This window comes from Arctopsyche grandis, chromosome 2 (genome assembly GCF_051622035.1).
Source record: "Arctopsyche grandis isolate Sample6627 chromosome 2, ASM5162203v2, whole genome shotgun sequence".
Lineage (NCBI taxonomy): Eukaryota > Metazoa > Arthropoda > Insecta > Trichoptera > Hydropsychidae > Arctopsyche > Arctopsyche grandis.
Genome location: NC_135356.1, coordinates 4,126,054 through 4,152,978, shown reverse-complemented (window position 1 = coordinate 4,152,978; position 26,925 = coordinate 4,126,054). Strand labels below are relative to the sequence as shown.

Sequence of the window (26,925 nt, the reverse complement as noted above, 5' to 3'; positions counted from 1 at the left end):
TTTCATAAGAAAATATCGATAAGAATTTCAGTAACCGATACTAAGTTTCAGTTCGATAAGACTAACGGTGTTCAAAAAATCCCCAAAATAAACACACACATACACACAAGCATTTTTTCTAGATCATGAACACGTGATCAGTAATCAATTCTGAGTTCGAATCAGACAAAAGTTAGTCTTTATCTCCAAATTTACTTTTGCTGTGCTAAAAGTTAGCATCGGGTTCAATAGACGGTGTTTTTATATTGATGGTATTTTTTTTTACTTTAAAATACCTATATATATATATATATATATATATATATATATATATATATATATATATATATATATATATTTAAATTGGAATCAATAACGATGTAATTAATAGACGATGCGATTCATATTTCACTACGTGGTTGTGTACAAAATATGTACATATTAAGTAAACTAATAGGTGATGGGTAGTGTTTCTTTCGAGAAACTTTAACTTTATTTTCAAAATGATCTCAAAATTGTATCTCAAAAATTCTCAACGCATTCGCCCAAAACAGATAGTTTAGCAAAACCTATGAAACTCAAATGCTATAATATTCACGTCACACCTATACATACATATGTAGGTATATACATATTATACAAACTTATACACTGTTTTCCTTTTTAATTTCTGATGCTGATGATAAGCTCTTTTATGTCAATAAATGTGTATATTTACTCACAACAGTCAAATAAAATGTTCGATAAATAGTTACTTGTACATAATTAATTATACACTTGGCGAAAATTACAAATAGTTTCGGACTTATGTATATGTACAAACATATGTATGCGAATTTGTATAATTAGTACGTATTTTATTTTCGTCTTCAATAAATCAGACCAATATGTAATTACGGTGTGGAATATACAAGTCGATATGAAAACGAATCCACAATATTCCCGATATGAACGAAGTTACGAACAAGAGCTGTTATTATTTATAATAATTCTCGTTGTTTTCCCATACTATCGTGTTTCGCAACACTCGAAAGTTTTATTCGACTTCCGACACTCTTTCATAAAAGTTGAAAACGACGCGAAACTCCACGCGTAAAAGTGAACCAGTTCCGTGCCGGACCATCGCCAAACTTCACATTTACGAAAGGTTTCTTTTATTACAATATATACTAGAATATTCCGTTTGTTACCGACATTACTAACAAACAAACCAGTAGATTCTATGACAGAATCACTAATAACCATACATTAACACACTTGTGAAGAGTCTCGGTGATTACAACAAAATGTCTATACCCTTCAGGTATAACACACAGATTACCTAAACACAATCTGCTTTAGGTCATCGACTTTAGAGAGTCTTTAATTAATATTATGTATTAGATGTATTATGAGCATTTATAACAATTGTAAATAGGTTTTTGAGCTCTTTTTCCTATTATGCTGTACATTAACATTAGAATAATATAATACTATGATTACTAATCAAATAAAATTAAAATTGTAAAATATAAAATGATCAGTAGATCAGTAGCTATTATAATATATATAAGATGTATTGTGAACATAATTTCGTAATAATAAAAAGCATTTAAAAATCAAAATATTTGTATACTAGTCGACTGGCGAAGGTGACAACCTCCTCATGGTATTAAACAATATTATAAAATTATGTTTGCTTTATTGAAATCGGCGTGTGTCATATCTACATGTATACATATGTAAGAGTTTATGAATTTTCACTCACCCACCAGTCAAAGCTAATTATGATTAATTGTCACATCAGATTTTTTTCATGTAAAAAAAGGCATCAAACATTGCGGTACATGTGTATCTACTAAAGAAACATTCAAATAAGAAGAACGGAAAAAAGTAAAAAGTAAAAAACAATTTTATGGTGTGGATTGCGAGAGTAAATTGAAAGTGAAGCAACGTGGCAGTGGGATAACTCACAGCTGCAATATACATATGTACATACATAGGTATGAATGTATGTAATGTGTATCCCAGTTTATGGTGTGGAGAGGAGAGGAGAGCGAAGGAACACGGATTCCTAGATGTTCCCGTTTAGAAAAGTAACACAGTAACGTAAACACTGCACTATATATAGAACGTCTTGTTGTCTGAAAGATGTGTTCGAGTGCGAGTACAACTTCTGGCCTATGCAAAGGACAGATTCGATCCAGGCTCAAATCTCAATATCCTCGCCTACCTTCGATAAAACTACTTACACACATATTTATTTACTTATTTTTTTCATTTTTATACCAGGAAGGCCTTACAGGTACACCCCAATGCGCCTTCCTGGCCAATTACAAACAATGCAGCATTTTTATTACACAAGTCGTTGAATTACGAGACACCGAAAACTCGCAAATTAACGAGACATCTATGAATAGTACATAATTTTTATTGTACATTAATCATCCTCAAATAGTGGTGACATATGTAGTAGGTAGGAAGGTTTTCAACCAATTTTAATCGGGAACCGGTCCAACAATGAACTCGGAGAAATTGGCAAACTCTGATAGGAAACGATCGACCTGGAGACACAAATATCCAGCAGCACTACAGAAATTATTTTCAATCGAGGTCAGCTCATGGGATCGAACCCGGCGCCTCTCGGTGTTAGGCAGAAGCTTAACGACCGAACTATGCTGCTGGCTAATATAGTATACGTGTAAAAAAATTATATAGCATATATATTAATATAAATCTAATATATAATTTCGAAAGAGACTTTGTATGTATGTAAGTATGTATATAGCCAGCAGTGTGGCTTAATGGTAGCGTGTATGTTTAGCACCAAGTGATCAGTGGGTTCGATCTGCTATACTGCTGGTTAGATTTGGAGGTATTTGTGACTCCAAATCGATCGTTTCTTATCAGAGTTTGCCAATTTTATCCGATCATTGTTGAAACGGTTCCTCAAAATTGGCAAAAAATCATCTTTCCTGTTGTCACAAATCTTCTGTGTTTATTGTATGTACAATTTGTAAAAATTTAAATCCATAGATGTCTCAATGGATTAATTTTGTAATTAATCAATTAATTGATTGTTATTTCGTGTTCTTCAGCTTATGGAAATACAGTGATTTATGTAATGCTGCATTGTTTGTAATTAATTGTCCAGGAAGGCGCATTGGGGTCTTCCTGTCAAGCCTTCCTGGTATATATCTACATATATAAAAATAATATGTATCTTTGGTTGAGAATTTTGTAAACACGTCAAAATTTCAATGACAAGTCGATTTTTTTTCGATTCAAATAAATTTATTAAAAAAAACAAATGAATATGTTCTATTAGATTCGCCATGTTTACGCTGTTTATATTACAAATACTGAGCGAAGCCGGGTAAAACAACTAGTCTATTATATCATAAATATGTAATATAAAAAAATATGATATAGCATAAAATGATATCGGCGAGTCAAGTCAATCTTTAATTATGGAATTTAAATGTGCATCGCATAAAACAGTCACTAGAAAGTAACGAAAACCGGAATACATTCAATTATTTGGCCGAGACAGAACGCTTTGTAAGATATGCACTGTTCAGTCTTTCAATAACTTACATGCATACAAACATGTATTTATTTATGTATCATGTACATACATATGTATGTATAATGAGACTCATTCAATTTGAACTATTATGGTCGATAGGATTAGCGTGAGACTTACGAGAACCGAACATATCGTACGCAATGTTTTGTAATATTGAAAGGACGTAAAATTATTTCTTATTTAACTATATAATATTATTACAATATAATTCAATGCAAGGTCTTAAATAATATTACTGTAAGCTTTGCTGTCGATAACATGACGTTCCCAATTACTTTCATCGTTTCGCTTTTTTCCTTACTAAAAAAAAGATTGTATCCTAATATTGGTAGTTAAATCAAATAATAATTAACAAATATTCCTACTTATTGAAATTATGATGTATTTTCTTATATTTTATAAAAATTTCCATAATGCATCCTCTTCAACATCTTTGATTTTGCAAAACCCGTGCTTGTGTGTCAACAGCGACATTTCCTTTTATCAATGCCAAAAACCCATGTACATATGTATACATATGTCAAAAAACTATCAAATTTATTACGTATTTTCACTTGGGATTTTTTCCCACTGTTAGTATTATTTTATATTGAGGATTTTCTATTGAAACATGTTAATTGGGATAGTGTTTTGGCCACACTATTTTTTGTTTTCGTTTAAAAGGGTTAATTGGAAGTGTGCTGAATTTTAAATCGGTAAAATTGCAAGCTAAAATTTCGTACTAGTGGAACACGGTTGTGTTTGTATGTCAACAGCAATATTTGCTTTTAGCAATGCTAAAACCATGTACATAAGTCAAAAAATATCAAATTTTAACATGTGAATGTAGAGATGACTATTCATTTAAGCTGAGTTCCTTCATTTTATCTATCCTCAAGTGCGTATGGTCAATAGTTCAAAGAATGTTTTCTTTCGAAGTTTTGTGTAGTTTTAGATAAAAAAAAAGCCAATAAATGTCAATAAACGCCTTTTAAGTTTTGAATGTGTTCAGATTTCTATTCGATTGTGGTCATCGAGTGTTAGAACGAGAGTCTGCTCAAAATATTTAGAATACAAAATTTTATGTGAAATTTTAGTCGAAATATTTTTTAATTGTACTCGAAAAACAATTGTTATATTAATTTAAGTACCAGGGCGACCTGGCTCAAAAATAAGTACCAGGGCGGCGACCTGGCCTGACTAAACCACTGCCTACATACATACATACAAATATTTATGAAATAATGATCTTTATAATAATTTATATACATAATTGAGTTTCGGGTGAGGTATGACTGTAATATGTACGTATGTATGTACATATATACATACATAAAAGCACACGGAGATGACAGTTTATGTGCATATATTATTATATTATATGTACATATATAATGTATATGAATTTGATCAATTAATATGCAAACAATGACAGGCTTTCATAATATTAATTTCCGATAGCGATTGGACGTCGAGATTACCTCTCTAAATTTTTTTGGAAATGCGTTACATATATTATATACACATACATATATACGAATCTAGAGAGTGGTCGGAAATGTCAACGATGTTATCTGGTCTCCGAACCTGTCCAGTTCGGACGACCGAGAAAAAAATGTGAAAGTTCCAGCATCGCGGCAGCATAGCCCCACAATTATGGTCCAAAAAACAGAAAGAAAGAAAAACAACCTCATCTCAGAGGCAGTAAAGACACTTTTCGTCAATAATTAATTTATATATCACCAAATATGTAAACGTATGTTCACGCGAACTATGCAAAGAAAGCGAATGATAATACATGATAGGGGATTAGGTACTTTGCACCTACATACATATATGTACATATTTATTTAATTTATAATAATAATAACCATAAAATGACAACCTGACAGGTTGCCCCAAAGCGTCACACTAGTTTTACAAAACAAAAGAAAGAAAATAACAAAAAAAAAAAAACAATAAAAATTCCAATCATTCATCTCATTCAAATAGTCTCGTGTTGAATCTCAAGAACCTAACCAGCTCATCAACATGACAATTGAACAGGTCCAAATGCTCATCAATCACATTAAGGAACCGGATAGCTTTTACAAGAGACGAGTTATTGAAAGCAGACGTTTTCGCAGGAATAGGTTGGAAAAGTAAATGATGACGCAAAGCTTTACCGCATTCAAGCGCCGAAAATTTAAATTCAAATAAAATCGAAGGGTTGTCGATTCTTCCCCATTCTTCTTTGTACGTATTTACGGCAAGAAACAGGACCAATAAACCGCTTTGGTAAAGAAAAAAACGTTTATAAAACGTCCGGCTGCCTTCGGGAAACAACTTGAAGGGCTACTCTCAATTGTGGAAATCAAAGAATTACATGACGTACGACTTTGTTCAACTTCTTGCTACAGTGGCTACCCATTCCATTCAGTATTTTTTTACTTTTCAATATTTTAAATAAGTCAATATTTTACTTTTCAAACAGTATAATCGAAACAATGCTTCGTGTAGATAATGGATTTTCGTTGTGTGTTAACGACATACATATGTATATACATAAATATTTGGGTTCGGTGATTATTGGTCACAAAGCGCTCGCCCAAAAGTCACTAAAATCTCTATAACGGAACATCTGGCAGCCGAAAAGTCCATCATACTAACGATAACTCGAGTACCAAATATTCCGTATTCGCAGCTACATACGAAAATATTATAAACTAGTGTTTTTACCCGGCTTCGCTCGGTATTTGTAACATAAACCGCTTAAACATGGCCAATCTAATATTAATTTCGTATTCTACGACCCGACAATAGTAACATATAAAGTCTCTTTCGAAATTATATATTAGATGTAGGCATATTTCACGACACGTCAAGCATTAAATTTACAAGTTTTGAACGAAATCAAAAATAAAGTAGTTGCGTACCACTGCAATTGCATACCGCTAAAATATTATATTGTCCAATTACTATTTTAGCGATTATTTCGCTCGAACGAGTGAATGTGCAGTATTTTAAACCTGTGTATTAAGGACACATCTTACATACATAAATCTCAACATTGCATAATTGCAATGCACTTACAAATATATAAACATATTTTAGGAATTGCAGTGCAAAGTAGATTAAGCAGTAGTGGCGGAAGTTATGGATACCTCAACATTTGAAAGGTTAACGACTTACCGACTTAACAAGTACATTTGTCTGCAATAATATCTCATGGGTTTTAGGAAAATTCCCACATAAACGATTTTTACTCCCTCAAGCAACGGGTTTTGTGCATCCGCTCTAAAATCGCCAGATTAACAGAACGACAGCTTTAAACGTAATTCTCGTTTTCTCGAATGATAGATTGCACATCAGATGACAGGTAACCTTTCGATGTGCACAGATGCAATTATTAAAATGGTAATTATTAAAATTGAGTTGGATCTTTCTGGCGAGTTAAATAAGGCAAGATTCGGAACTTATCGAATCTTTCCTTATTAAATTCGCCTGAAAGATCCAACTCAATTTTAATAATTACCATTTTAATAATTGCATCTGTGCACATCGAAAGGTTACCTGTCATCTGATGTGAAATATATCATTCGAGAAGATGAGAATTGCATTTAAAGCAGCCGTCCGTTAATCTGTCGTTCAATTTGTCTGGCGATTTTAGAGCGGATGCACCGCATCCTCAAGTAACACCAGTCAGCTTGACTAGTATTCCATAATATGTATCTCTAAAATATATGCAGTGAAAAAATGGTTGCCTTTCTTGCCCCCCACAAGAACGGAGAAAAATTTGCTTTAGCATATTCTGATACACCGAGCGGAAGTTATCGAACATTTCAAAACAACCGCAAGGTGGTGCGATGTGGTACTTGTACACACATCTCTTAGGACGAAATCACACAGCGTGGAATGTGGGTTTTTTTTTTATATACATAGTTTTAAACATATAGAAAAAAATATGGCGTTCATGGTACCATACCTGGTACCGTCTTTTCAAATCGAAACATTTGATCTGTTTCGTTGAAATTCTATAGTAGTGTTTATCCTAGCTTGATAACGGTGTGTCCCATGTTTGAAGAACTTGTCGATATTTTACCGAAAATGGTCCAAAAGATCGCTTTGGTTTAAATCACTGCCAAGCAAGGATAAACACTACTATACAATTTCAACGAAACAGCTCAAATGTTTCGTTTTGAAAATACGGTACCAGGTATGGAACCATGAATGCCATATTCTTTCTGTTTAAAACTATCTAAAAAAATCCACGTCCCACATCCCACGCTGTGTGATTTCGCCCTTATGGATTTAAAGGAGGAAGTGAAGCTATAGAAGTTTACACTTGAAAAATGCTTTAGAAACATTCGAAGATTTACAAATAGGGTCGTTGGAGGATTTAAAAAGAAGAGAAAGGTTTTGATAGAAAAGATCCTTACGAAACGAATCGATTCGACCGATTGGTTCCGGACATATAAAAAATTCTCTCCACGTATTACCCAACATTGATATTACCTAGTAGGTATATGTACGTACATACATATGTATTATATTGTACACAGTAATAATACATAATATGCGTCGCCTACAACTGCCATGTACCCACTCGTATAACAATAATAATAATTGCAAATACAGTTTATAAAAATTGCGATAGCGATTTGGCAACGGTCGAATTGGACCAAAAATTGAATTCGCAAACGAGAAGTTTTTGCGCCACGCGATTGTGCGCCTATTTCAAATCGCGACATCGTCGTTTCTAATTAGAGCATACTAATCAGAAATGCTTACTTATTAATATATGTATTACATACATATGCATACGTACTGTGCACTTTTATTGTGCGTGGAAAGAGATAATATCTATTAACCCTTACAACAATGAAAACCATGTTCGGGAAACGTTTTATGGTGCGTTTTGGAACACTGATGATTTGATGCACAAATTTTGCAAAATTCCTCGAAAAAAAAACGTGATTGAAACCTATTTTTAATATACATAAATGACTGATTACGTAACTTGATTTACAAAAATGAGTGATAAAAGTTTGCATTGTATATTTTCAATTAGAATTTATTAACGTAACAAATTGCTAGATCCGTTATGACCCACCCTATAATTAATTGCTACCTTATCGCAACTTCTCCGGTTGAAATTTGCTCGAATTATACATACATATAATAAATGTGTGTGTGTGTGTATTACAACTATGGTCGATATTTTTATTACGTGAAAAAAAAATTGATTGAGAATTATGCTTTCACTGCGAGTAACATCAGTAACAAAATCGAATGCGATAATTTCCAGTGAGAGGTGTAACAAGTTTCGGTGAGACGGATCGCCTTAAACTAATTTCAAATGTATATTTTTAATGCGACCTAAAAGCGTTCACTTAAACGTTTAGGCTTTCGTGTAAGCCAAAAGGTCCAAATTTCAATCGTTCAGTGAAATTAAATTTTGTAAAAATATGTGCGGAATTGGTAATTTTTAATTTATCTACATACATAAATAAGACGTAACGACAGACGGAGTTGTGCGATCCGAGGAAAATTACATGACTAGTATTATATTTATTTTTAATACTATGTGAATTCAAAATAAAAAAAAATATTGTATTTTTTTGTATTGCTTGTGGAAGTGACCCCTCCCCTTATGTACATATGCAGGTCACCTATTTTTAATTTTTCTTTAGATTGTTTAGATATACTCGTATGTATGTGTAGCTGAGTTCATCTGGAGAACGAAAATAAATAATCGCGATCCTTTTCATATGTTTAATACTCATGATTATTCATAATAGTTGTATTAATACTAGTGGTTTTACCCGGATTCGCTCGGTATTTGTAATATAAACCGCTTAAACATGACTAATCTAATAGTAAACATTTTATTAAATTTATTTGAATAGTTTTATTTTGTACAAATTTATTTGAATACTCATTTGTTTTTTTTTATTAAATTGACTCTCACGAACAAACAAACATATATACTCTTTCGAAATTATATGTATACCAGAATCCGAAGAGAAATCGGGTAGGTAAGGCTTCGCCCTCGGGGACTTTGAATCCTCTGAATCGAAAAAAAAATCGAATGTGTTGTTCCCAATTAACCAACCAACCAACGAATGTTACATACAAAGTCTATTTCCAAATTATATATTAGATAAATAAAAACTTATCATAATTCATTTTCCCCGAATTAATCTGCCAATCGTATAATATTCGTGTAATTGACATAAAACGGAAGAGTAACTGTTTTACTAATTACTAACCTCTTAGTTCGGAAACGATTTTGTCGTGTGACGAAGTTTGTGTTCTTATCCGATCGTTTTCAAACTTTGCCATTTTGCTCGGTTTGGTCATCAATATAAGTGGAAATGACGACCACCATTACCATAATGAAAAATAATAGTAATAGACACGTTTGAAAATACTGCATCTTCCTTCGCGGTGACGTCTATCGTCCCCACTGTCCCATTTGCCCACACTGTTCTGATCGGTTTTTCCCTTTTCCCCCACTTTGCCATACTCATGATCAAAGTTTACGGAGAGAATTGGTGATTTCCTAATTAGAATTTTATATACATTTATTTTTTATATATTTTCTTATTTTAATTTAAATATTTGTTTGGCGTGTAGTAAGCAACCGACGGTAATTGGATGATTAGTCTAATTGAGATCGCCCAAAAGACAATTTTTGCCGTGAAAATCGCGAATACGGAATATTTGGCACTCGAATTCTCGTTAGTATGATAGTTGTCGTTAATATGATGGACTTTTCGGCTGCCAGATGTTCCATTATAGAGATTTTAGTGACTTTTGGTAGAGCTCTTCGTGACCAATAATGACCGAACCGCAACCGACATACCAGATATACTGCTATACATAGAACAAGTATTGAATATCTGAAAAGTAAAATGATGATACTTTTTTTTATTTATTTTCTGTACTTGTGTTATCCCACAAGGTAATCAACTATTTTTTACACTGTTGGTTTATTTTGATAAACAAAATAGCTTTAGACAATCGTGTAACTATTTCGTGTGATTCCACACTGTACATATGTATTTATTCGTACAATGTGTGTGCGTACTTATGTACATACATACCTACGAATATATGATACTTACATATGTACTATATTGTTTTATTACATAGCTATTAAAATAATTAACCAACATTGAAAATGTAACATCTAAGAGACTTTTTAGCTTTGGAAATCGTTCATTAGTTATTTATTTATTTATAATAATAATAACAATAAAATGACCAGTGTGACATGAAAGGTTGCTCCAAAGCGTCACACCAGTTTTACAAAACAAAAGAAAGAAAATAAAAACAATAAAAATTTCAATCATTCATCTCATTCAAATAGTCTCGTGTTGAGTCTCAAGAAACTAACCAGCTCATCAACATGACAATTGAACAGGTCCAAATGCCCATCAAGCACATTAAAGAACCGGATAGCCTTTACAAGAGACGAGTTATTGAAAGCAGACGTTTTCGCAGTAATAGGTTGGAAAAGTAAATGATGACGCAAAGCTCTACCGCATTCAGGCGCCGAAAATTTAAATTCCAATAAAATCGAAGGATTGTCGATTCTTCCCTTTAATACTCCAAAGAAATATTTGGAAATGGCAATAATTCTTCTCGACGATAGTGATATTCTCTACATATTATACATATGTAGTCATTATACGAGTGATACGTCTGAAAAGATTCGTATCTCAAGAGTGAGCTCTTTTCCGAACACCTTCTCATTTGTCAATTTTCAATTGAATGCTTAGCCCAAGTTAATACATAGTAAAATAAAAAAAGATACCTATGAATGTACGTCGATTTCAATATACATGTATGTATGTAATATAAAGAACGGTAAACGTGTCCGTACTCGATATGGCCCAAACGAGATCCCAATATATTATGAATATACATACATATGTATGTAGATACACATATGTACATATGTATGTGTGTATTCGAGTTGGCATTGTAGGCCGGACGTAATCAAAAATGAAATTGCGAATATGTTAAATTCTATCACGGCGCGTGTCGAATCGGTCGTAAACGGGTTAATAATAAATTGTGCTACTACTTTTTCTTTACAGATTCAAAAACGAATTGTAGAATATACCGTAGCGTGGAACTTCTAAGTCAACGTTAAGGTTTCCAACCGATCGGTTTCGATATTGTAAATTTTAATCTTTTAACATGTAAAGCGTTTCAGGAAAGAACATTTTTATTTATTTTGGAACAACACAATTTGGTGATTCACAATACAGTAAGGTACGAAGTTTGTTTGCGAGTAAATAGAATGTTTTTGTCAGGTTTTGACAGTAATTGTTTGAAATAAAACCATTTTTATTTGAGAAAAAGAAGAGGTAAATAAAAGGGGCAATAATGCCTATGTAATTAAGACCTTTCTTCAGAACAAGGAATAGCTTTTAAAAAAAGAAATATTTGATCAATTTGACAAAAGCTTTACTGGATATAATGAGCTCCAAACAGTTAGTTGTCAGTTTTTTATCATTACCTTTAAATATTTGTTTTCCTTATATTTATCTTTTTCATTTTTTTTATAATCTTTGTAAAAATCTGTTATTGAACTCGGATGTTACATATATAATATATTTAATATTTGTTTTTTATAAATATCTACATCCTGTTGTCTGTTGATTTTTCAAATATGAAAGAAAATAAGATGCAACGTCTAAGAAAAACCATTGCAATGATTTTTTCAATGGATGTGGGAAATTTAAAATTTCAGTTGATTTAATTGCAAAATGACGTTACTCTGGCACAATTGAATTGAATTTAATCTAGAAAAATATTCATATTTAAAGGAAAATTTAAGTATGTTTTTTACTTTTAAAAACTATAAAAAAACAACAACAGAAGTTACAAGTTATTAATTACACTGTGCAACATAACATCACGTTTTTGAGTTACCAGAGAGGAGACTAACCAATCTTTACTAAGTTTGACCCACTGTGATCGTTTACGAGATATGAGCGTTTAAAAAAACGCGCGGTTTTTATAGTCTTTAACTCAAAATCTAGTATTGATGTGTTCAAAGTGAGTATTGGAATCAATAGTCAGATGTTTTTTCTATTGATTGTGATTTATTTTTGTTTTAAAATACTTATTAATTAATTGTTATTTTTGTTATTGCGAATTTTAAGTCAAATATGATTTTTTTTACGGATTTCTTCTCCGTGCTATTTTGCGTATATTTGGCCAGTTTTTTTATTTCATCACGTTCATAAGGATTGGTTTTTTAACTCAATATTTTTTTTTATCATAACGTACTAACTCAGTACTATTACATATGAAATTGGTTAGCCCTTTATATACAATATGCACTTTATCACACTATGAATTCATTAAAAATATCATTTGAGTGGATAGAAATGATTATGACCCATTGATTGACATATGCTATTTGTTGATTCAAAGTATGATTTAATTTGATAAATCAAGATATTCTATAAAAAATTGGGAAATTCTAACCTACTCTCTGTGTCGTACTATTTTAATCTACGTAAAACTAGTCGTCGGGGGGGGGGGGGGGGGGGATATTTCCATTCTTCCCAAAAGCTAAAGAAATCAAATCGAAAAAACCGCAATGAAAATATCGAACAGAAAAATGCTGACGGAAAAGAGAAAAAGCTCACCGAAAATCATAAAATCTCGCCAAAGATGACGCACGTAGAAAAATCCGAACATATTATATGTATGTATGTTCATGCATTACATGTATACATGCATACCGTACATACACGAAAAATCTAATCACGTTATGAAATAAATTTAACGCCGACTGCAAAAGTTCAAACAACATTGTTGTTGTTAATCACTACTAACATATGATTTACAATTGTTGTATGAAAATGACGTTTTTAAACAGGACAGTTTTAATTAACGTTTGAATGAATAAAAAAAAACATATGTATATATGATTGAAAAATACAGAAAAAGACATATTGTGGGATCTTATATGTAGTGTGCGGTTTTGTTTATATACCAAAATTTAAAAATTAGCCAACAGCATAGCTCGTTCGTTAAGCTTCTGCCTAACACCGAGAGGCGCCAGGTTCGATCCCATGAGTTGACCTCGATTGAAAAGAATTGATGTAGTGCTGCTGGATATGGACTCCAGGTCGATCGTTTCCTATCAGAGTTTGCCAATTTTTCTGATTTCATTGTTGGAACGGTTCCCGATTAAATTGGCTAAAAGCCTTCGTACCTTGTACTACGTCGCCACTATTTGAGCATTATTAATATATATATATATATATATATATATATATATATATATATATATATATATATATATAAAATTGAATGTCTGTCTGTGTGTCTCGAATGGACTTCTAAATTACTGAACCGATTACGATGGAACTTTCAGGATTTGTTGTATACATGTCCGGGAAGATTACTGTGAAATAAAACGGGAAAAAACCTCTTCATAATAATATTCGTGATTACGATTTTATTGACGCGAAAGTAAAGTTATCGTCCCGCCTTCGACGCATCACGCCGCGTGTGTGACCATAATCGCGCCGCGCCTACCTCGCACTTGAATGTACTGAATGAGTATATCTGTAGTGCTGCTGGAAATTTGTGACTCTAGGTCGATCGTTTCCTATCAGAGTTTGCCAATTTCTCCGAGTTCATTGTTGGACCGGTTCCCGATTAAAATTGGCTGAAAACCTTCCTACCTACTACATATGTCACCACTATTTGAGGATGATTAATGTACAATAAAAAATCATGTACGATTCATAGATGTCTCGTTAATTTGCAAGTTTTCAGTGTCTGGTAATTCAGCGACTTGTGTAATAAAAATGCTGCATTGTTTGTAATTGGCCAGGAAAGGCGCATTGGGGTTTACCTGTAAGGCCTTCCTGGTATAATAAAATAAATAAATAAATAAAAATTGACTTGTGTACAGTACGGTGATGTGAAGAAAATCAACATGAAATGTGCAATTCTTTTGAAAAATAATTTGCAATATGCTTGCTGCATTCAATTCGCGTCTAATTGGAGCCGAGTATCTTTGAATCGGTCGAATCCGAATATGGAAGCCTTCACCTCGACCGGTCTACACGATCAAATTCAACCGATTCCAAACCTTTTTTTTTTCACTTCACTTCACTTGTACAGGTACTTAAGGTAGAGACTCGGATTTTATACACGGGGAGTCGCCGGTTGGGAATCGCTGACACGGTGCACTATTGAAATGGCACTACATATTACCACATCGACCCACAAGAACGACTGGTCCATTTAACCGATGAACTATTGCGACTATCTATAATATGTATGTACATATTATAATGGGGGTATTAAGATCGAACGAGATTCTGAGCATTGGCTTACTATTCGTTCTTGTGTATATACATACATATGTACATACATACAGTGGTGTAGTGCTAAATAAAAAATTACCAGGTCGGTGTTTAATTTTTACGACCCCCCCCCTTTTTTTGTTAAATATTGGTAGTACAAATATTTATAAAAAATCAAATACTAATTAACTTGAAAAGTCAATCAAAGTGGTCTGAATAAGGCTTATTATTTTTTGCAATATGTATAATAAAATAATGCAGTTCTGAAAATTTTATTAGATGATTCGATTTCGGCATCATTCAAAGTGTCTATAATTTTTTCGATGGGTTGTTTTTAATTTTTTTCTGCACTCAGATGAGCATTTGATTGTGGATCCGGTTGTAGTCACCAAATGTTAAAACGAAAGTCTGCTCACAATATTTGGTATACAAAATTTTATATGAAATATAAGCAAAAATATTTTTTAATTGTACTAACAATTTTTATATCAAAGTATCAGGGCGGCGACCTGGCCCGACTCCACCACTGCATACATACATATTATTAGAGCCCGGAATCTGAAGGGGCTGTTTATTGTTCAAAGATTGTAAATGCATTGTTAAAGGTTTGCCGAACCTTTTTTACAAAGCATTTACAAGAATTGAACAATAGGCGGCACGTTTCCGGCCCCTTCATATTCCGATCTCTACATATTATGCTATTCTATTCGGTTTTCTCAAAGAGATTTTCTACGAGGTTGCCGACTATGAGAATCATTATTTTTATTTGAATCGTTTATCATAGCTTGTAACTAAGCAGTGAATAACTCAAACCATTATTCAAAATAGCCACCACCCCCCTTCCCTCTTCACTGACAATTAAGTATTTTCGATATCGTAGATAAGAACTTTGCCGTCAGTTCCTTGTTTATTTAATTTAAATATGTATATATTTTCATATAATTGCATAAGAGCCAATTTACCGGATACCGGATACTCCTGCAAATCTTTTCAAACTGATAATCTTTACGTTTTTATATATATATGTACATATGTATATAGAAGAAGATAGATATAAGATGTATCGTGAACATAATTTAATAATAATAAAAAGCATTTAAAAAACAAAATTTTTGTTACACATTTGATTTTTAAATGCTTTTTATTATTACGAAATTATGTTCACAATACATCTTATATCTGTTTTCATAGCTACTGATCTACTGATCATTTTCTATTTTATAATTTAATTTAATTTGGTTAGTAATCACAGTATTATATTATTTTAATGCTTATCTAAAGCATAATAGGAAAAATAGCTCAAAAACCTATTTACAATCCTTATAAATGTTCATAATACATCTAATACATAATATTAATTAAAGACTCTCTAAAGTCGATGACCTAAAGCAGATTGTGTTTAGGTAATCTGTGTATTATACCTGAAGGGTATAGACATTTTGTTGTAATCACCGAGACTCACTTCACAAGTGTTAGTATGGTTATTAGTGATTCTGTCATAGAATCTACTGGTTAGTTTGTTAGTAATGTCTGTAACAAACGGAATATTATATATGGCATGCAGTTTTTTCAGGTTAGTATATATGGGTGTATTATAAATTATTTTTGGGGATTTAATTTGTATTACTTGGAGCTTGGAAAGGTAAGTATTCGAGGCGTTATTCCATACAGGTGAAGCATAGGTTAATAATGGTAATATGAGCGCGCGATATAATTTTATTTTATTTAGCGTTGATAAAGAACTATGGCGATTAAATATTGGATAGATATTGAGGATATACCCCGCATCGCCTTGCATTTCGCTACCTCAATGTGAGGTGCCCATCTCATTCTTTTATCAAACGTTACTCCTAAATATTTTATTACTGACTGCCTTTTGTTACACACACACATACATACATACATATGCACAATGAATCCCGATTGCACATGAACGATAGGGAACACGTAATATTGTATGAACGGCGCAAAGGAAAACAAAACGTAGTTTCATTGTAACTTTTTTCAAGTAAGCAATTTTAACGGGCTGTAATGTTTGGTTGTTTGTTTGTTTGTAAACTTAGTTTGTTCCTGTTTGAAAAGTTGAAGTTGGAGATAGATCGGAAATTGATGGACGAGTAATAATAAATGATAAGCCGAGTGTAAGTGGTAGTGGTTAAGTGGTAGTGGGTGGAGGGGATTTATCGGGTATACGTCGAGTGGAGGGCGTAATCCCCGGCGTGGGGGCTCCGTGGTGTGGGGGCCCAGACTCGGCCTCTCGCCACACCACAAACAACATACATATAAGCCGTCGTCAAGTTGGTGTCTCGCCGTCTGCACTGCACTGCGCTGCGCTCTTCTTTCGCGCCTTTATTTTTATTATATTATATATATATACCTATCATTAATTACATATACGTCTTACCTATCACTTGCTTGCTATTGTTGCGACTATTCTTCGAGTGTTATTTTGCTTTTGCGAGCCTCACCTCTTCACGTAAGTACTTCACAAAAAATGTTCTAATTCAATTATATGTACCTACGTACACATTTCATTGCATACAGAGATATGTAATAATAATAGAATGGCCCTTACGAATAAACAATTGTTGTCAATATTACGTGGTACGTCTCTATAAATACGCTACAACGCACGGAATACAATCGAATCAATTATTTACTTATAAAAACGTATCCCATGTTGTTTATTGCGTGTTTTTGAATGCATTATGCAATTTGTAACGATGCACTTACCCATCTTGCGAGTAATATAAACAAACAGAGATTTTTTTATCGGGTATACGTCGAGCATCAAGCATCAAATACGACTGATGCTATAATTATTTTCGATTGTCTGTGGACAATCGTCACTTGACAACAATATGACCCCTAAAGCCACTTCTATTAATAGAACATTTCTCTGTATGTATATGCAATCAAATTTAAACATAATATGTTCTAATTTTTGGCATTAAAATTGTAAAAGAAAAGGAGTCTTTTTTTTAAAGCTTCAATGATATACTGGTTAGTTAATATTTTGGAAAAATTCATTCCAACTACTTTCTGTCGTCATTTATTATTACAATGATTCTAACCTACCTTATAAAATAATAAAGATTTTTATTTTATTTCCCACTACATAGTAGTGTTAGTTAACCTTACTATGTATGTATATGTACACAAACATGTAATTATACAATGTACTTTTATTATTTAAAATTAAATAAAAAAACATTATAAATAATGTTTTAAAAAAAATTGTAACATACACCCATTTTCCATTGGAACAAATTGGGAAAATAAACGTGACTTCGAGTAATTTTACTTGAATTCTGATTGTGTTCTATTGTGACTTTGCCAATTTGAGAAAAACCATTCTAATTATATGTATGTACATGCATAAGCAAGCACAATTTTCTTTGTATCGAATATAAATCTAATCACTCGAGCATTCATAAATCGTGACGATGAAACAAATACATACGATGAATAAATTTGTATAAACGAAACGAGAAAGAGAGAAAAAAGTGCACTTTTCCGCAACACCGATCTGCATCGTGACTGAAAGCGCAGATACGCAGATAACTCGATCTCAATAATTACACATTATAACACAACTGTGCATATACAATATAATGGATAGTTACACGTCCAATTGACTCACACTTTCGTTACATATAATAGCCGTGCAAATTTATTCGAAAAGATTTTCGCGGATGTGAATTCGAACCGCGACAAAAAATTATTACAACTTTTTCCGCATATCAAGGATAAACGGTCTCGGAAAAAAATTATTTTGACAGGATTCCATTGTGGAATTTAAAGTTGTTGTTTTTTAAGTGTAATATTTTTTGCACTGTTAATTTTTAGTATCTATGTTGTACATAAGTATACTCTCGATTATCCGTGCAGGCTAAAATCGATCGCCTGGCAATAGATTTGTTGAAAACAAAAAAAATGAGAAACTATCAATTGCATTAGTCGTAATACGAAAATGAGCAATGCCAATTAATTGATGTATAAAAGTATACAAAAGCATGTATCTACATCAACCAATGCGGATTCGAATGTAATAATAAATAAATAACATTAAAGTGATATTAAAAAATCGCTATAGAAAATTTTTTAAAAAGTGTCAAAGGGCTAAATAAAGTACGTACGCAATAAAACGAAATAAAATTGCGTATAATTAGTCTATAATTGCGTATATTAATAGGGATTGTCACCAGTTTTCAGTCTCGTGTCCCGGTGTCCCGAACAAACCCCTCGGGATGCACAAATGTCCTGGTTTACTACTTTTTAAATTCCTACAGAATTAACATAAACTATAAACAAAGAGTCGATGTCTGGACCACAAAGTCTGGTAAACACTGCAGGAATATTGAACAATGAACTATTTGTCTCTGTCTTTTACTTTCTGGAGAAGTACATATGTACATATGTGTAGAAGGGAGATAAATTTTTTCACAATCAAAATGATTCAGCACCGTCAGAACACAAAGGCTTTTATATTGAATATAAAAATCTAGTCTCACGTTCAAAAACTAGGTGGCTATCACTATTCCCTGCAATAGAACGCACTCTAAAAGCTATTTGAATCTCTAAAAGCTTTTTTTAGCTGAAGGAAAAGCAACAAAAATTTTATTAGATTTTTTCACTAATACTCTCAGTGAAGTCTACATATATTTGGTACGAATCTGGTAATAAAAAATGTTAATTGGCTCGAGATTCAGAGATATATGTATTTTTTAAATCGCGCGATTTTTCTATATCTTAGTGTTGTTATGTCGATGTCTCAAAATCTGTCAATTTTCTGTTCAAAATGTAGTCGGGTATTTTATCTTTCATTTGTAGTACTTTTCAGCTTTCAAATCTCTCTAAGTAGTCGTCTAACTAATCCTCACAGTGAAGTCTATCTTTGGTTTCTTCATTGTAATTGTAGCACTTTTCATTTACATATATTGAAAAAAAATAGAAGGGAAAAATTATAGATATTCTAAATATTATCACTTCGATTGAAAATATATCTATAGAAAAGCCAAAGATTTGATTTTTTTTTTGGAAGGGTGTCCCGGTTTAACTTGCATGAAATCTGATAACCCTAGTATAATTCATACATACGTATGTATGTATGTGTGTGTGAGTGTGTGTGTATGTACAATAATAGAATGTCTGATAATAGTTTTCCCGCGAGCGATGAAGCGAAGATTAATAATGAACGACAAAAAATAATATGTAACGATGAATTCAAGGATAAAAGGGGCGATTGTGTATAATATGTCCACGAATAATAGAGGTACTTGTGAGGTGACAGGTCACATCTTAAGCCGAATGTCTTATCAGGTTACTAACTTGCTAACTTAATTGCGTGATCGAACTATCTATTTTTCCGAATTTCTATCGCCACATCGATTGTATCGATATGTTCGACAGATAAAGGTAAAATTTAATATGCGTGTGATTTTTTTGACACCTACCAGCCTACATTTGTTTGTAAGTACAACTTCATCGTGACATTGACTTTGATAAATTGTATCTCTCGTATTTAGAAAAATGTGAGCAGTTTATTTGTTTGTCAATTTTTAAAAAGGCTACACACAAAACGCTAGGACGCGTGCTTTGGTTAATGACTGATAAATATGCAATACATTTTCATATGTATTACAATACACGGTAAAGTGAAAGTTTTAATAGTGCATACTCGATTCAACTCGTCCCAAAAGATTGTACTATAGGTACATAGTTAAATTAATTCTGGAAAAGTTTTTATCTAGTGGTTTCTCAAGCATGCCTTCTGGAGCGGAAATAATGTGAAGTGGGAATTTGTTGAGATATTTAGTGGGTAGGTTTCATTTCAAGTGGATCTCAATTTTAAATGTAATTATCGATATCTAGCAATTTTAGACCGTTGAGAAAAACGAATAAATTTTCCGACATCGACTTGAGAAAGACTTTATATGTAGGTATGGTGTTGTAAAATTCTCAGTAATAATCTTTTGGAGAATATTATTTTTTAGAGCATCTTGAGGGCTTTTATACTATTCCGTTGTAATTTCAGAAAACGGATAAATTCGTGTGAACGGTAAGATGAGGGAAGACACGAATAAAATTAATTAACTAATGCAAAAACCTAATTAATAATAATTTTTAACATTTTGCACTTCATATGTACAGAGAGAGGGTAAAAAACAAATGATTTCGATTTAAACGATTTATTTATAGATCTGGAAGCAAAAAAAAGCAATTGACATTTTAGTGTTAATGATAGCTCGCATTGTTTATTTACCAATTTTTATCGTTTTTAAACTTAATAAATTTACGATTTAATATTATGCAATGACTTTTAAAAGTACGCACTGGTGTGAAATAACAATTAAAATACCCAAACTCATACAAAATTTGTATAATTTATTGCTTCCAGAGTTAATAAGCATTGCATTCCTTTGTGAGAATTTCGCGGAAAACGTTCATGGTGGTAGTGCGCGTATGATAAAATTACGAAAATTCAGTGTCGTCAGAATGAAAAAATGTCAGACATTCTAGAAAGTCATATCACTCCTATTAGGTCCTGAAAATATCCTAGAATCATCTAAAAATCTAATAAACTATCTAGAGATGTTTTATAACCAAGAAAAAATAAAACTCTCGACAAATAATCTATTGGAGAATATTCTCTTACTTACAACACTTGGAGGTATGTATTATATTATACGTATGTACATTTTTTTTTAAATAGAAAATTCAATTTTAAATACTTTAAGTATGTATAATAAATGTTGGAACGCAACACGTTTGACTATTGACCTGAATGACTCGAAAGCAAATTTAACCTTTTGATCTGACAAAACTGCACTGGTGGCTGAGGTCATCAAACTCTTACAATATAAATATAATATATTAGAAAAAATACGATTCGGAATTATTCTGGAGACCATAAATAAGTGTATATTGCATAATATTTACGTATATACCTATATATGTACATATAATATTTAACGATCGATTTGAATTTAATTCGCTTAACACATGAATATAATCGGACACGTGTTTATTCGTGTGCAGTTTTAACATTGAAGCACGCAACTTACGCAACTGTCTGTACATATGTCAGAAAACAAGATTTGTATAAATCTTTTGCGAGCCGCGTTTTGACGACCATGGGGTAGGAATCCAAGTTAGGACGTTAGCATTAGACTTTCACAAATCTTGCCCAATATTTCGTCAAGATGTACAAATTTATCATTATTAATTTGATATATACACATATGTACATACATATATAGTATTTCGTTAAATTATGCGATGTTTGTCTCTTGCGTAATATTATGTTATTATATACATATATATGTACATAATAAGCAACCTCGAACGATACAATTTCCGGAATGTGTAGGTATGCGCATTTCAAATTATTAAACTAAGTCTGATAAATAGTGTGATCGAAAATAGTGTGTATTATGTACATATAAATACATGCATACATATGTATGTATATACAGTGTACTCTCGATTATCCGTGCTTGAAAAATATTAATTATTTTTTGTTCTTATATGATAATGAGACGCACCGATTGATTGCGACCGTAAACATGCGTGTTATTGGAAACAAATTATGTCACAAAGAAATGTTTTTCGTTCCCTTTTTAAATGTATTTTACTATTGCGTCAATTCTTTCAGTCGCTTTTGATCATCGAAGAAGTAACAAGTGCGTGTATTCAGAGCAGATTTTTTCGAGCATACGTATGTTTAATTATTATCAATTATAATACTTTGTGTGTGAAATTATTTTATTTGCTATTAACTCGGAAACATTTCAGATTTACATACATACCTGTTCGGAATATAGTAAATAAATAAAAAAATAAGTTAGAGGTGTTCGCGAGAGATTGTGATAGTTATGCAAGTCCTTCGAAACGAAAAAGTATGAAAATGTCAAGATACGAAGATTTGATTGCAACTATACTCATATAGTTAAATAAAAAATGAGCAGAAGGAATACAAATTAGCGGTTAAATGTGTATGGAAAGATTAGTAGACAACTTCAATGCTTCGTCTGACTGGTTGACTAGATTTTTTTTATATTTTGGCAACAGTATTACTAACTATACTAACGGCCACACGTCTACTCAACTATAAGCGTTTTTCTTAATAAGTAATGAGTATTAAAATTATGAAACAAAAATTTGTGTTTTTAATATGATATTATACTCGAAACCAAGTAAAAATTTGATGATTCGGATTATCCGTGTTTTTCAATTATCTGTGCCCTCCCTCCCCAGCATTAGCCCGGATAATCAAGAGTGTACTGTACATCGATATTTCACTAATTAAAGTACACAAAATGTGATTAATATTCATAAAAGTATTACTTCGATTTGTAAAAATCTAAATTTGGCAACTCTGAATGGGCGTTAGGAATAATTCTATTTTGGCGTGGGCTATTTTCACATGTCATGAGTTCTACATTGTACATATGTGTGTGCATACAAATATATTGGGAATCGCTGGCGTTATTGTCGAAAGTAAAAATGTCTATAGTTGTCAGCTTCACGACATTCGTCATACCTACCTAATAGATAATAAAAAAAAAAACTTTTGATAGTTACTAAATATACGTACGTATGCTTCATAATGCGATCATTTACAAACGATTTACGCATAAGTCAATATTAGATTCTAGATGGACTCCTGATGCAATTAAACCTCAATTTATTTACTTTTAAGAGTCTCGGAGATGCCTTGATCGAATTACACATTGTGTACTTCTGGAATCTGAATCCACTGGCATTCACCAATCGTGTTTAAATTAGCTGCGAAAGTGACCGTTAATACAAATAGAGAGATAAACACTTGTCTCTCGAGAGAATCGGGTCTACATATGTGTATATATAACTTAAGAAATATTATTCGCCGTCTCCGGGAGACGTTTCGCTCTAATTGAATTTTAAATTAACTGATATCCACCTTTATATTATTCAGTAGGTACATACATATACATGGAAAAAAAGAAACGTCTGTTGTAAAAGGGTCTAAGAGACAAAAGCCAAACTGAAGTGCGGTTTCTATTCATACGTACATACATACATACATATGTATGTATGTATGTATGTACATACAATGTTGGAATGGGTCGTTAGTGCGTTTTCACTTATTGTGCTATTGCGTGCACATTAATTCAATAATGGACAGTTCGTGTGACAACTTTCCTGTCGCAAAGAGACCATTGTCCGCGAAAAGTGCAAGAATTAAACTTGACAGGGGAATAAAAGCGAAACAAACAAAATCCGACAGAAAGTACCTGTAGATATATCGAGGAATGTAAAGCAACAGCTTTAACAGGCATTTGTGATTCGTGACAAATTATCCAAACCATCAATTATTACTATTTGGAGTGATTAAATTTTCAATATGAGTTGATACGTATTAAGTACAACTAACAAGTCTAGAAAAGTTCATCATGGAAGTATTTAAATTTTACCCAATACATTTGGAAAACATATTTCAAACGAATATACATACATATGCGTCATTTCTTCAAATTATTAAGAGGTGATATTTACAACCCAACTAAATATATTGGAAGAAATTAAATTATGGGTTCCATCTCGCCTCATTGATTACACTTTTCGACACGAAAAGTGGTTCAGAGACGAAATATGACTCTAATTATATGTAGATTTATGCCCAGTTAACAAGAATCTGGTAATAAAAAATGTTGATTGGCGCGAGATTCGGAGATATACAATGTGTTTTTTAAATCGCGCGATTTTTCTCTACCTTGGTGTTGTCAGGTCGATGTCTCAAAATCTGTCAATTTTCTGTTCAAAATGAATATTGGAATCTATAGTTGGGTATTTTATCTTTCATTTGTAGTACTTTTTAGCTTTCAAATCTCTCTAAGTAGTCGTTCAGTTCAAATCAAAAGTCAAAAGTACGTATTTTCACTTGGAATTTTTTCCCACTGTTAATACTATTTTATATTGAAACATGTCAATTTGGATAGTGTTTTGGCCACACTATTTTTTGTTTTCGTTTAAAAGGGTTAATTGGAAGTGTGCTGAATTTTAAATCGGCAAAATTGCAAGCTAAAAACTCGTACTAATAGAGCACGGTTTTGGGTTGTGTGCGCTGTATACTGTTTCGTATATAAAAAAATAATATTATATTAGTCTGTTGATTCAGTTGGTGACCCCACAGAAAACTTCAGCAAATAATATACAAAATAATAATTATATAATATTGCATTTACATACATATATATATACATAAATGCAAATCCATAATCTTTAACTTGGGACCACCGAATTTCATATATAGACTTTTTTATTTTGTCTCGTTTTTTCCATCTAGAATCGTCAAATTTTTATGTACGTAGATAGATTAGATTAGATTAAATTAAAGATCAACTTAGACGTGAAAGAAAGTGATCGAAGGACCTTCATATGATGCGAGTGAGTGAGTGTATTATTTTAATAGGAAGAGAATAAATAACAGAGGACGAAACTTGAGATAATACAAACTTTGATTGTCGATATTGATTGTTTCCTAATATGGTCCGAGTAGGAAAATGCTGAAAATATTCGACGGTTTTCAAAATGTGGCACGCGACCACATAGTCCTCAGACAAATATAATAAACGAAACGTCGGTTAGCCGAATCAATATTCAGTGACATTGAACTCGGGTTAACCATTCAGCCGTTTAGACCTCGACATTGTGCAAGTGCAAATGGCGAAAACTATCTGCTCTGAGATAAATAATACCGGTTTATTTGACAGAGCGTGAATGACGAATCGCATTTCATAGCGGCCAATTTTTTCCGCGCCACTGATGGCTAATCAAAAATCAATTGTAAAAAAAGTAAATGATCGACCTTCACTTTAGTGGAGAATAATCTCTCAATTGAAGCTAGAACCGATCGAAAACTTGTCCATCGTTGTTAGACCGAAAATCAATTGTAATAAAAAAAAAATGAGTGGCCTTCGCTTTTGTGGAAAATAATCTCTCAATTGTCCATTGAAAAATTGTCCATCCTTCGTAGACCGAAAATCATACGAGTTGATATTCGAAGGAAACGAGGGGTTGAGCACGCATGGGATGTTCGTCTGTTACTTACAGACCAAAAATTATATTTATCATTCATAATAAAAAAAAAATGAGAAGTCCCATCGTCTCGATAGTGTTTCGTTATGGCATGTCATGTCCGCTTGAATTTCATATCGTGGTGCAACAAGTTTAATACCATCAAGTTTATTATATGTAGTAAACTATGAATTCATAATACCTTAACCTAGTCAGTTTATGGAAGGGCTTCCACAAAAAAAAAAAAAAAAACTCCAGGCAATTTATTCGTTAGGGAATCAATTCTAGTTAATTAAGTACGTATATGCATATATTATATAACACATATATACGTACAATGTATGTATGCAATTATACACGTGTACAATAATACATTCCTTGAATAAGTCCGGGAATGCCCGGTTTTGCCTGGTCTACAATAAAATGAAATACTGCCTACATATGTATACATACATATATGTACATATGTACAAAAAAATGTAGGAAGTATTTTATTTTATTTCTAATAACATATTGGGTCATAGCGACATAACAGGTATGTACATATGTACATATCCTCAAGCCGTTGCACACTGGTCCAAAAAAGAAAATACTTATATATCAATTATATATGTACATGTGTATGTATGTATGTATGTATTTTCAGTTGTAATATATTCCAACTAGCGTTTTAGATCAATCATATTCGAATACAATTCAACTAGTAAATTATATCTCTATGTATGTACGACCGTAAATACACTTTCAACAATGTGCGCCAGTTGTAATGGGTATAACAGTTGAGTTTTAACAGCCGTGATGTTTTTACGAATGCTTTGGAATTCAATAGTTCCTCAATATTTGCTAGATATTACGAATAAAGTTAATCAATACAAATAATAAAAATGTATGAAAACGATCATTGATGCTAAAATTGGTAAAGATATTTATTTATTATTTTTTTTATCGATTAATCATACACACTCGCCTAACAGATCGCTCCAAAGCGATGAGAGCACTAAACAGATT

The 26,925-nt window shown here is 32.3% G+C and overlaps 2 protein-coding genes across 12 annotated transcripts in view; one reads left to right on the top strand and one right to left on the bottom strand.

The window, feature by feature from the left end:
* The window catches only part of LOC143922964 (uncharacterized), a 237,161-nt gene that overhangs the window by 49,869 nt on the left and 160,367 nt on the right, over nucleotides 1-26,925 (bottom strand). The window lies entirely within an intron of this gene.
* Nucleotides 1-26,925, top strand: part of b6 (pentraxin-related protein b6) — a 58,731-nt gene that overhangs the window by 10,685 nt on the left and 21,121 nt on the right. The window contains exon 1 of one of the 4 annotated variants that reach the window (XM_077446419.1): nucleotides 17,135-17,332. The exons of 2 other annotated variants lie outside the window; for them this stretch is intronic. The gene's annotated coding sequence lies outside the window, so the exon portion shown is untranslated. Of the gene's footprint in view, nucleotides 1-17,134; nucleotides 17,333-26,925 lie in introns of those variants that run through there. One more of the 4 variants, XM_077446418.1, reaches the window with a different exon arrangement.